Source organism: Amphiprion ocellaris, chromosome 7 (genome assembly GCF_022539595.1).
Source record: "Amphiprion ocellaris isolate individual 3 ecotype Okinawa chromosome 7, ASM2253959v1, whole genome shotgun sequence".
NCBI lineage: Eukaryota > Metazoa > Chordata > Actinopteri > Pomacentridae > Amphiprion > Amphiprion ocellaris.
In genome coordinates, this window is record NC_072772.1 from 10,478,668 (window position 1) to 10,490,867 (window position 12,200).

At 37.7% G+C, this 12,200-nt stretch overlaps 1 protein-coding gene and 1 long non-coding RNA gene across 3 annotated transcripts in view; one reads left to right on the forward strand and one right to left on the reverse strand.

Annotated features, from left to right (window-relative positions):
- LOC129349270 (uncharacterized) overlaps nucleotides 1-12,200 on the reverse strand; it is a 29,972-nt gene that overhangs the window by 10,294 nt on the left and 7,478 nt on the right. The window lies entirely within an intron of this gene.
- The window catches only part of LOC111579983 (arf-GAP with Rho-GAP domain, ANK repeat and PH domain-containing protein 1), a 56,820-nt gene continuing 44,982 nt past the window's right edge, over nucleotides 363-12,200 (forward strand). Inside the window, exon 1 of one of the 2 annotated variants that reach the window (XM_023287531.3) lies at nucleotides 363-652. The gene's annotated coding sequence lies outside the window, so the exon portion shown is untranslated. The remainder of the gene's footprint in view (nucleotides 653-12,200) is intronic. The other variant, XM_023287530.3, reaches the window with a different exon arrangement.

Below are 12,200 nucleotides of genomic sequence, written 5' to 3' on the forward strand. Positions count from 1 at the left end.
TTAAACTGTCAGATTTACCAGTGAAACCATACAGCCAGATTAGAAGGAATATATATGAGGAATTCTTAGTGTTTTGTTGGTGTAATGCACCAAGCTATATTGACTTGACAATAAAAGTAAAGCACCAGACAAATTTAAAACTAATTAAGTCACTTAAAAACATAATGTAAATGAAACAAATAGGCATACATATTCTTGTTAAACACAGCCTCGTCTGAGCTGTAGCTGCTGGTGGTGGGAAGTGAGTGGGGTGATACTGTATGTGGTTAAAGGGTATTTGCATGAGAACACACAGGGCTGTCCAGTCTCTCTCAGCGGTCACATGACGGTTTCACGGAAGTTTTTGCCTATTTTTTTCGTCGTCAAGTTGCACACGGTCAATGAGGAAAACACAACAGTGGCCAAGTTCCTCGTCTTCAACGTAAAACGTGTCACTGCTGAGCTTCCCTGTGAGTTTTTGTGTGGTCCGGCAGCTTCAGTTTCTTCATGTTAGCTTGACTGTGGCTGCTGCGGGTCGCTGCTGCTGCTGCTGCTGCTTCTCAGCCGTGAGTGAAAATGTTATCCGCTATTCGGCGTCGCTGTCGTGGCTGCTAATTTCACCCACGGAGACCAGACATTTCAGCGAGTCGGACTCTTGTGAAGACACCAAAGAGTGAGTGAATGACAAGAATCTAACTTTAACTTTTTTTTCCCAAGAGAAACTTTGCCCGAACTGATAAGAAGAGACGCCAACTTAGCAGCTCTAAGTCAACAGCGGTGGTTCAGAAACCAAATGTAGTCTCTTGATGCTCTGACCGTTAGTTTGAATTTAACGTTAGCTTAGCAGCAAACCTAACGGTCAGCAAACTACACAGTGTCTGTGTCAGTAAATCTTCGGTGTTGAGCCCGGTTCTGCTTTTATCAGCTTACTAATTAATGGAGAAGAGGAAATAATTCTCGACCTTGGTTGGGTTAATGCTAAAGATGTGTTTGGCTGTTTTTCTCAGCTGCCACAGGCTGCTCTGTTCTCTGGACTGTTTATCCCCAGTGGAATTCATTATTTCTAATCTGGCTGTATGGATGTTTCACTGTTAAATCTGGCTGTTTAACTAAACTTATAGATAAAGTGACTTATCCTCTGCTGTCTGAGGAGGGCTCTTCATTCAGAGTTTCCCATATCAGTATTCTTGAACAGGTTAAAGTAATATTGATAATTGATTAATAGCTCTGAGTATATTTTTAACAGAGAAAAAGTCTAAACCATGTGATTCCAGCTTCTTCAATGTAAATATTTTCTGGTTATTTTACTCCTCTGTGATGGGAAACTGAATACCTTCGGGCTGTGGGCAAAACAAGACATTTAAAGATGCTGACTGACATTTTTCAACATTTTTGACATTTTATTGCCTGAACAACTAATAGATTAATCAAGTTAAATGAACAGATTGATCAATTATTAAAATGTCCCAGTTAGCATTTGGACAAGGTTGGGAGGGATACTTTAATGATAAAATATCTGTTAAAAAATGTAATCAGTACCCTAAACCAAGTATAAAAATATTAATGTAGCTTATTTACATCATGCTACTTCTGGATACTTTAAATTTAATGCAAGTTAAGGCCAGAGAAAATAAATCTAGATTGTCTAAAAGTGTGTTCTGTAATGTGTGTAAATGTAGTGTTTAACATTTATTTAAAATGTCATTTAGAACTGTAACCTGACTAATAATCTCCATTTTTAGTAGTTGTGTCTAGTTGGATCTTGTTTTTGTAACTTTTAGCCCACAGGCTAACTTGTGGTCATCCTGACTAGGGCTGTATGATTATTGTAAAATATCTAATCGTGATTTTTCTGACAGATACTGTGATTACGATTTCAGCAATATATTGTTTCATAGTCAAGCCGCAGTTCGATATTGTGTAATATATTTATGTGATGGAGCATTACCACATGAGATACTGTCGCAACAAGAATGGCATGAATTTGTAAAACCATTTTACACCTTTTACTGCAGCCCTTGGGACTGGCTAATTGTCACCAACAACGTTTTCGGTCAGTATAGAGTTGCATCAGGTTACCCAAACCCACAGAGCTAGTAACTCAAGATTTCTTCATCAGCTTATTTATTTCTGTTTTTGGACAGCAGGGCAGGACTCACTTGTTTGTGTTATTTTTTGTAGCGAAAAGGTGTGTTTAATAGTGAAACTTTCTCAACATGCTATCAGATAAGTTGTTCACATCAGTGGAAACTGTGTCTGTGTTTTTCCTGTTTCTTTGAAATTATTTCCTTTTAAGTACCAGTGTACTCTGTGAGATACACAGTTTAAGACAAAGATTTTTTTGCATGTGGGTTTATAGCCTTAAAATAGAATTACGTTTTGCATGACAGACTTGCTCATTAGACCCTTAAAATCGGTGAACCAAAACTTTTGTGACAGTTCAGTATTTTCACTCACTCAGATCCCTTGAACCATGAAAATGATGGTTCTGGCTGTTGTGGTTGAAAAAATATTAATCTATTGCTTTAAGCCCCTCAGTCTCAAAATTTTGCTGTCAAGTTGAAGAAACTCGGTAGTTTTATCTCCACCATATCGGAGAAGAGCAAGACTTTACAGGGTCATGTGCCCTTTTAAAATGCTAGGGATTTATTGCTTTAAAGGGTGATACAAAAAAGACCTAGTAATTGTTATTTTGGCACTCTGGCAAAAGTAACTATCGAACAGTATCATGGCCGTACTGTCCTTGCTTTGTCCTGCAGTAGACTGGAAACTGGTAGTGAGTAAGCCTGTGACTGTCTGCTTTTGGATTTCAAGTGCCCACAGAGCACAACTTAATGTAGTGTTACAAACACAGATGTAAGTATCTCTCTTTACCCCTCAACTCAAGACTTTTGTATCTGACAGTATGAGATGTACGCGATGCTAAATCAGGCTAATTCAAAATCACTATCTTGATTTAGATGGACTGTAATTCTAAAGAGGATGTAAGCTCTAAATTATTTGTTGGTCAGTGACTCAACATTGCATCTAAAAGATTTGTAAATCTGTCGTTCTTTTTCTCTCCTGTGTCTACCACTTTTCTGTACTCTTCTCTCTCCTAGTCTCTCTCTCTCTCTGTGTCATACACTCACATGATTACTTGCTTCTGAATCACTCCACAATAGAGGAATATCTCACTGGTTCTTGGGATGAACAGAGCAGTCGAACTGTAAAATTATACAGGCTAAATGATGAGGCCAGTTGTGTGAGAAGTGATCATTGGAGCCTGTCATTAAAGTGACAAGTCATGGTTATAAATTCTTCTAGACTGTATCTTTTCACAAGGGAAAGGAACACGGCATTTGGTGATGAGTTTTTCGAAATCAGAATAGCTTGACTTTTTGAGGAGCTACTTTTTCTCTCAAATTGTTTCTGGTTGTGGATCATTAAAGACAGAGTTTGGCTGTGTTCAACCTTTCCCACCTTATTGTAAGTGTAAGTGTTCCTTTTTCTTGTGAACACCTACCTAAAACTAATGCAATCTAATGCATCAGTCCTACAATACATTCTATGTCCACAAAGTATATCATTTGTAGTTTTTGTTGAATATTTTAGAGGTGGCTTTATTCAGCTGTTTGGTAATTTTGAAATATGTCACATAGCATGGATAGTACAAATCTGTTCTTTTGTGAGTTTGTAGTGTACACTAATGCACTCTCAGTAATATCAACTGATGCCAATCATGGGAGGAAAACATCATCATCCCCAGAATTTCATAGTTACTGGAGTCGAACATAGTTTTTTGTCGCATCACAGCTTTGATATGATTAATAGACCCTTAGGGTAAATGTGGTCAGTAGGTTGGGATGAGTTGCCATTGGAAACATCTTGTGAAATGTGGCTCCCCGAGGAATTAGTGATAAGTGTGTGTGTCCATGTGCACACACAAGGTTGTTCACTAGAGGACATTGTTCGGATGCATTGCTGTGCTGGCAGCACTGAGTCACTATTCAGTTCTAATTGAAAGTGGGCTGAAAGCAGCAGTGTGTCTGGTGGTGGGTATATGAGTCATGTCCTTTGTGTGTGTATGCATGTGTTTTTCAGCACCATCTTGATAAAAATCTAAGGTCAAATCAAAAGTTATAAAAATGTCTTCTTCAGAAATCTGGTAGCAGCAGAGCCAGCAGCTTCACTAAATTCTGCCTGCCCTGCAAAGTAAGCCTGTGGGTGGGGAACCTTGTAAGGAATGATTTTGGGTTTCCATTCAATAAATGACTCATAAATAATACAAATTTTGTCCATGCCGACTGGATGTGTAAATAGTACAGCCTGGTAATCATGAAATCGCTTGTTCCTTCTAGATTTTCAATATGGTTGCACAGCGACATTAAACCCAGTTCTGTGCTGTATCTCACCACTAATCAGATCATCAGATATAAAATAGTGCTATATAGACTGCTTGTCACACGTCTGCCTGTGGTTCAACGCATAAAAAATATGTGTTGAGCGCCACCTTCAAATGTTTCACACAATGGTGTTTTTAGTGTTAAATAATTTTTATAAAGAGGAACTGGTCTGTTGTTGAAATTCAGAAGTCAGTTTAATAACACTAGTCCTCGAATGTCACAGAGAAGAAGGACTTTCTCTGTCCTTGTTTTACAATGGCATTTTAGTAGACTTTTTCACATTCCTAGTCTGGTAGTAATCTGATAGCAGATGATTTTAAAGCATTTATTTTACCTTGATTCTCGTGAGAAATGGGTTAAAGGACACTAACTTGTTTTCAAGCATATCCCAAGGTACCAGAATAGTGGTAACGTGGGTGAGTGATCTTGAAGATAGCATCAGTCATATAAGTAAATGAATGTGTTTATACCAGTGTGTATAATTAACATTACTGCAAAGTATATTGCATATCATCACATTATCATACATGAACACTCTTTGTGTATTGAACCAGAGTTTACCGCTAATTTGACTTTATTATCCAGAATGTTAATGTGAAGTATTTGATTACATATGACAAACATCTGCAGGGATATGAGAAAAAATTATTATTATTATTATTATTATTATGATGATTATTATTATTATTATTATTATTATTATTATTATTATTATTATTATTATGTGTTCACCTGTATAAATAGTTCACAACCTGACAACAATGCAGTGTGGTCTGTGTTTTTGTAATACACACCACTGATATGACCATTTGCTGCAAGTCATTCCTCAACTCTCTTTCCCCCACATTTCCTGTCTCTCTACACTGTTACTAATAAACAAAGCCATAGTTTAACCCAAAAATATTCTTTAAGTAAGGTAGTAGTTGCCAAAAGTATGCATACATCCTTGAAAAATTCCAAAGAGTCTGGACATGTGGTCGTAGCATGCTGTGCAAGAATTGTAAGTCTTTATTTGGTGGGGCAATAGAGAAGTTCTGAAAATGTGTAGAAATGGTTGCAACCTCTTATAGAATGTATACATTGAGCCTTTAAAAGTAAACTTCAATACTTAAAAAATAAACTTAATTTTCTCCAACAGCAGGAAGAACTTGGTGTCACTAAGCTATGTAGAATGGTGGGAGGTGGGAGATTTCCGTGATGGAAGTGTCCTTGTTCTGGCCAGCAGCATTAGGACAGAGATCATGTCAGACACAGCAGAACTACAAGGGAGTGGGACTCAGGGCTGTAAATCATTAGCAAAGGGCAACCATCAACTTGAACATTTAATCCTTGTGAAATGCCTCTGAAAGCAGCTGAGCAGGACCAGAATGTAACTTAAAGGTTTGCAGGGTCAGCAGAACAGCGGGCACACATTGGACTAACGTTGTGGTGGAATTATGCCAAACGAGCATTAAACTCAACTGGACTAAACTCAGATGTGTGCAGAAAGAGGACTGTAAGGCACGGAACCACATTCATCATTCAACTCCAGTCACAATCCAGTTGTAGATATTAGAGATTATTTTTCAAGAGTTGTGCAGCAGTTTAGAAATGTCTTACCTACTGATTCTAGGTAATACCAAGAAAAAGAAACAAATGGTGACTGTAAAATTCCATCTTAAAAAAGTTTTAGAAATCCATTCATTTCTAGCCTTCCCCATTTACCAAATGTTGAGTCTCGTCAGTAAGGAGTAAACGTGTGGTTGTTGCCTATGGGCCCTGGTATGGAAGCTGGTTAAAGATTGAAACGACACCTGATAATAAGTCATCTCTACACTGAATTGCACCAGGATATTAGAGGAATATTTAGACGGGGGTAGAAGTAGATGGGAGTAAACTACAACCAAGAGTGAGTAGGAGAGGCAGGAATGGAATTCCTGAATATATCAGTCAAGGTTAGGTGTATGCAGTAAGAATAGAGTTTTCTGAATGTTGCCAGACCAGTAGTAAAATATGAGGTTGGTTAAAGCAAAACCACCAGACGAACTTGATCTTTGTTCCACAGATTTACGAATTCTGGAATTTTTTACCCGCAAAAAAAAAAGTAAATGGTAAAATATATGAAGTAGTTTGGGGAAAAGAAATATTTTCACATTGAACTTTGCAGGCAGGCATATGTGGGAGGTTACTCCATCGATGAAAATCTACTTTCGTGTAAGTGCAAATACTTTGAAGGCTTACAGTCACACTACAGGCATTGTAATTTCTGTTTTGCACCATAATGTATTTTGCTGTCTAAGACATCAGGAGCATGTGCACCATGCACTAAGTCCTCACTGTAGCAGCCCAAGTTCAATTCAGTACATCTTTCCAGCTCAGGCTCATTGCTGGATGCCATCCCCTTTCTCTACCCTGGCCTTCCTGTCTTTCTTCAGCTGTCCCTATCCAATAAATGCAATTAGCAGGTCGATTTTTGCCATGACCACTCTTTAAATAATGTAGGACTCCATTTGCAGGAGAAGGAAATGAAAAACAAAGCTGACATTTTAGGACAGACTCCATCAAATAAATGTTAATTTATCTTATGGGTCGTGTAATAAAAAACATTACCAGCTAATAAATTATTAGATTATGTGTCTGTTGGACTTCAGCACACACTATACCTAAATTGTTTTATTGACATTCAGCAGTATCAGAATTTAAACAATGTAGCATTCACTGTCTCCTCACAGACAGTGGAATTAAAATAAAGATTCTGCGGGGTATGTTGTAAAGAGAAATAAGACTGTGCTGCCAGTGTATTTCTGTTCCAGAAAAGGTGGTAATAAACACTGTGGGTTTTGTGGCTGGGTAAAACTACACAGACAGTGTGATGCCTGACACTACACTTTTGTCATATGTTTTTTGTCTTGGTGTGCATAAAAATAAAGCAGACAGGAAGGGCGGTAATGTGTTTGTAATGCCAACAATATGCTAAGCTATTGCTAAGGTCATTTAAAATTCTGCTGATGTGAAAATGTGTGAAAATCAGCTTCTGTAGATGTGTTCTTTTGCATTTTGTTGTTTTGCTTTATAAATCAGTCCAAGAGGTAGATAAGGTATCTCAAAACTTGGGACACTTACCGCAGTGAGCAGAGTTTAACCTGATGTAAGCTGGTGCTGATCAGTGCAAACAGAGAGAAAATGGAACAGTCAGGATATCTCTGTCTGTGTGTACGTGTGTTTGTGTTTGTGTGTGTGTGTGTGTGTGTGTAATCAAAAGGGGATATGAGACCTGAAACATCCAGGCACCCCCTCACACACATACAGCATACGCTTACTTCCACACACAATATTATTAGGCAAACCCTTGTTTTTAGTGTGTGTGAGCAGACTCAAACAGTGGGCCCCCACCAAGCTTTTCCTTCCTTCTTGTCAGTGTGTGCATGTGCTTGCCTAGGCAACAGAATGCCCCATTGTGAAGGCAGCACAGAGACCCTGTTATTGGCAACTTTCTGAGTGGGCGGAAGGGAGCATGGAGAAAGATGGAGGGAGGGAGAGATGAACAGAGAGGGAGAAAGTGGAGAGATAAATTAATTGAAGTGTTCAGAGAGCAAAATGCTGGTTGCCAAAACTGCAGAAAAGTAAGCAAGTAGAGAGCAGAAGTAAAATGTGAAGCTACAAAGAATGTGGTAAAGGAAGTCGGTGGCTGATAAATTATGACATTGACTTCACTGAGCTTACAAAGCACCGACAGTTATTTTTTATTTTAGTTAAACCTATTTCAAGATATCGCCATTTTCCGCAGTTAAAAGAGCACATTGGCAGTTTTTGGATTATTCTTGTTTGCTCTACTAACAACAATCAGATGCAAAGATCAGTATCATTTTAATCTTTCTCAGTAAAGCACAGAGATAAGACCAGGTTTTGTTAGCCTAGTGATGCACCAACACAGGAAGCTGGGAGTCTCTATCAAAGGTGAAAAAAATAAATCCTTACAATGCCTTCCAACTGTTATATCTATATAATATATGTTATACAGCGACCTGATCATTAGTAAATTTAAGAGTCAGCCAGGTTTTGTTTAGGTTTTGTTTTAGCTGGCAATGTATTGTTGGTAGTTCTGAGATGTGGAATTTGTTATCGAAGTGCTGGATCAACTGAAAGACAAAGGTTATGAAAGAAGACCATTTGATGAACTTCAATGCCTGGATGAACTTGCATATTCTTTCCAAGTAAGGTGATCTAGTCTCATTGACAAGGAAAAGAAGAACATTTTAAAAGGTTCTATAATCACAAAATAATTGAGCACAAAAGCACTTTAAATGCTAGTGGCCTAATGAACCACAGTTGAGCTATAATCCATACAGATCCCCACGCAAAGGTCTACCATGATAATGTGAAATACAATTTAATCACTGCTGTTACTTTTTTAAGTGACTAAAAGGACATTTGGAGAGTGCAGTTCTCCACCAAGGTAAATGCCATATCTCATAATATTACAATAAGTAATCTGGGTCCACCCAGAAATTTCACTGACCATGTGCCATCTCTCCACTAAGTTTTATAAAATTCATCCTGGTATTTTTTGTGTAATGCTGCTTACAGACAAACAACGAGAAAAACGGCACTGAAAACATACCTCTACCTTAGCAAGGTATAATTCCCTCAGTGCAGAGATGTAGTGACAAGATACAAAACAACTGTGTGTTCTTTGGTCTTTTTCGCTGATCTGAAAAATGATCTGATCAGTGACTCAAAGGTTGTGATGTGATCCAAACTGTGAATTTCATGGCCCATTGCACCCTTATTAAATACAGAAGATTTTATGGTCTAGACTTGTGCTTTCTTTAGATTGTGATGGAGGCTAGAAGTCACTTTTATATTGTAGTGCTTCTTTTCTCCCAAAATCCAAAGAATTTTAGAGACTCAACTTTACCTAGTCACAACTTGATTTTTGGAAAACACTCTTTGCTTGTCTTAATAAAAGCAAACTACTAAGTGGCTAGAGATGTCCGCGCTTTTAACAAAAGGCAAAGAGGCATAACTGTGTGTTATTCACACTTAACTGTTTTTCTCACCCTCTACATTAGCATTTAACGCTTCTTGATGTTGTTCCTTATCAACACAGAGACAACTCAATGCTGCTTAAAGGCTTCTCTGTAACAAACTAGAAAAAAACTCTGTGAGCTAGTTTATGAGTAACATCCCAATGACGGCTGAAAATCAATCAGGCTGTAATTTACAGCATGAACTGCTTCTGAGTTCCGCAATTCAAAAATAGGAACTGTGTTTGATCACAGAGAAGAGAGCAAGATTCACACTGTCCCTGTACCCTGTGGTCTCAGCCATGTTAGAGGAAACATTTGACAGGAAATGAAATACACTCATTTCAACACACTCAAGCACTGGCTAATGGTAATTCTTACACTGGATAGCGTGGGTGATAGTGTGCTCACTCAACCTTAGGCTCGTTTCCAGTCAACAAATGAAAAGCAGCTTTAAATCAAATTTTTAAATTTTCTGTTTTGTTTAATCTATTGCTAATCATGTAGCTAATTTCTTTGTCTAATACGGATTTTATTTATAGACTGCGCATGTGAAATGTTTGCTTCAGTTTTTGTATGATAACTAAATGAAAGCGTAAAAGTGTAAACTTTGCTGTGAAAATCCTAAAATATATTATGGTAATGAAAATAAAGCTGTCCATCGTGTTTCCAAAGTTAAATTATAGTTAAGAGAGTTAAGCTACAATCATTGCATGTTTAATCATAATGTATTAATTAACTGATGCCAGGGTTTTAATACTTGACTGCAATTTTGTATTTTCTAGTATACTCATAAGGAAATATTGTTACAAAAAAATCATAATTTAAATTGCATACTTTGATCTTAATATCCACAAATTGTACTCTTTCCGATTACATGAAATTCATAGCACAGTGCAATAGCTCAGATATTTATTGCTTCATATTAAAGTATTAGCTGTGTGAGGAGTTCCGAAGGGTTTAAAAACGTTTTGCTTGTGCTGCAGTCATTTCCTAGGCTGAGGAAGCTAAATGAAGCTGCAAACACATCTACATGTTTTTTAATTTCTAGTTTTGCTTAGGCCTATATTAAGTGAAACTCAGTGTAGAGGGTTGCCCATTACACTGTGTGTGTGCTGAGGGAAAACTGTGTTTGTGGCTCTGACTGGGTAACCAGCAGCTTCCCCTGTGGTTAAAAGTATGAGGCAGAGAGATAAAACACAGTGAATGCAGTAGGTGCTTGATTAATGACTTTGATACCACCGAGTAACTTTTTGTGCAATGGACACAATTTATTGCACTGTTAAAAATTGTTTGTCATGTTTTTATGATAGCTTGAGTTTATGCATAAGAACTGTTGCTTACTGCTGGGCAGGTTTGCATCATGTGAACGGTGGTGGCTTTCACCTCCTGCTGTCTGTTAATCGAGGCCTGGGATTTTTTTTGAGTGTGAGCACTCTCATGATGGGCATTAATGCGACAAGACGGCATGAGAAAATCTAAATCTAGAGTATGTGGTGTGTTAAAGGTGAGTCTGTTATTCTGGATAAAAATTGTTATTTATGTAGTTAGTGCACCTAAATAGTTAAAATAACATAATTTCATCTCACTCCCACTGCCCCCTTTCAGCACATCCCCCCTTCCCTTCTTTCCCTATGTTGTATGCACGAGCAGAAACATGCACAAATGTGACATGCTAGAATAGTGTTGTGGGGATTGGTCCAAACCACTTAGTTTGTTTCCCATAAGCAGAGCCAGGGCTGTGTGCAAACACCAAATATTTTTCAGCGTGCACACAGAACAGACAGCTAGCTGATGGTGAGGAGATATTTGCTGAATTTGACTATAAGTGAATTGGATTAGCATCACTGACTCTCTCTTTAATAGAGTGTTAATGGAAAGGGATGGCAACGCCTTGTGGGAAGCCAATCTTGAATCCACTTATGCAGCATTCAAGTGTGTGTCAGAGAGGTGTAGTGAGAATTGAGTGAGTCTGAGAACATAATTTGCATGCCAATACTTGTGTTATTTACACTTCCTGCCATAGTGGTCTGTTGTGATAGTGTTACAAGCGCAGATCGACTGCTAAAAAAAAACAGGACTCTGTAAGTTTACAAATTCTAGACATGCTATATTTTCATGTTTGTCCAACCCTGAGATCATGGTCAAATAACTGTATAAGGATGTCTTAGGCCATATCTTTATTCCCATATTTCTCTTGCATCTTTTAGTGTAAAGTACAATGAGGTTACTTTCCATTAATTGTGCTGCTACATAAATAAAATTGTCATTGCGATTGCATGTGTAACAAATTGTAGAAAAGTGATACAGACCTAACTGCAGAGTCTATCTGTCACGCTGTGTATTCAAGCTTTGTAGAGGCATGAAACTAAACGAGTGCTGTTGAAAATGGCAATGCTTATCAAAATGTCTCAACTGCTAAGGAATCTGACTTCTGAGACAACGCAACTTCCTCTTCTACTGAGATAAAAGACATCCACAACTATGAGTCTATTGCATCAATTTTGACACAGCTGTTTATGCTCTATAAAAATGGTCACCTTTTAAATTTTTACATTTGCATGTTAATTATGTTATTTTTTTCTGAACCAAAATTATTGCAGCACGTTTGCAACATAACACATTTTGCAATGCAGGATTTCACAAAATAGGGTAGTATGTGGGTTTTTTTAGATATGGTCAGACAAATGTGACTCACAGCAATCCAGTTTTAGAAGCTAAAACAAGTTTACAGTTTAAATTAGAAAAAAATATTAAGTTTACGGGAATGCATGCTCTTTTTAATCGTTCCTTATTTTATAACTGTTATTTCCTTAAAAGGATGCAGTGC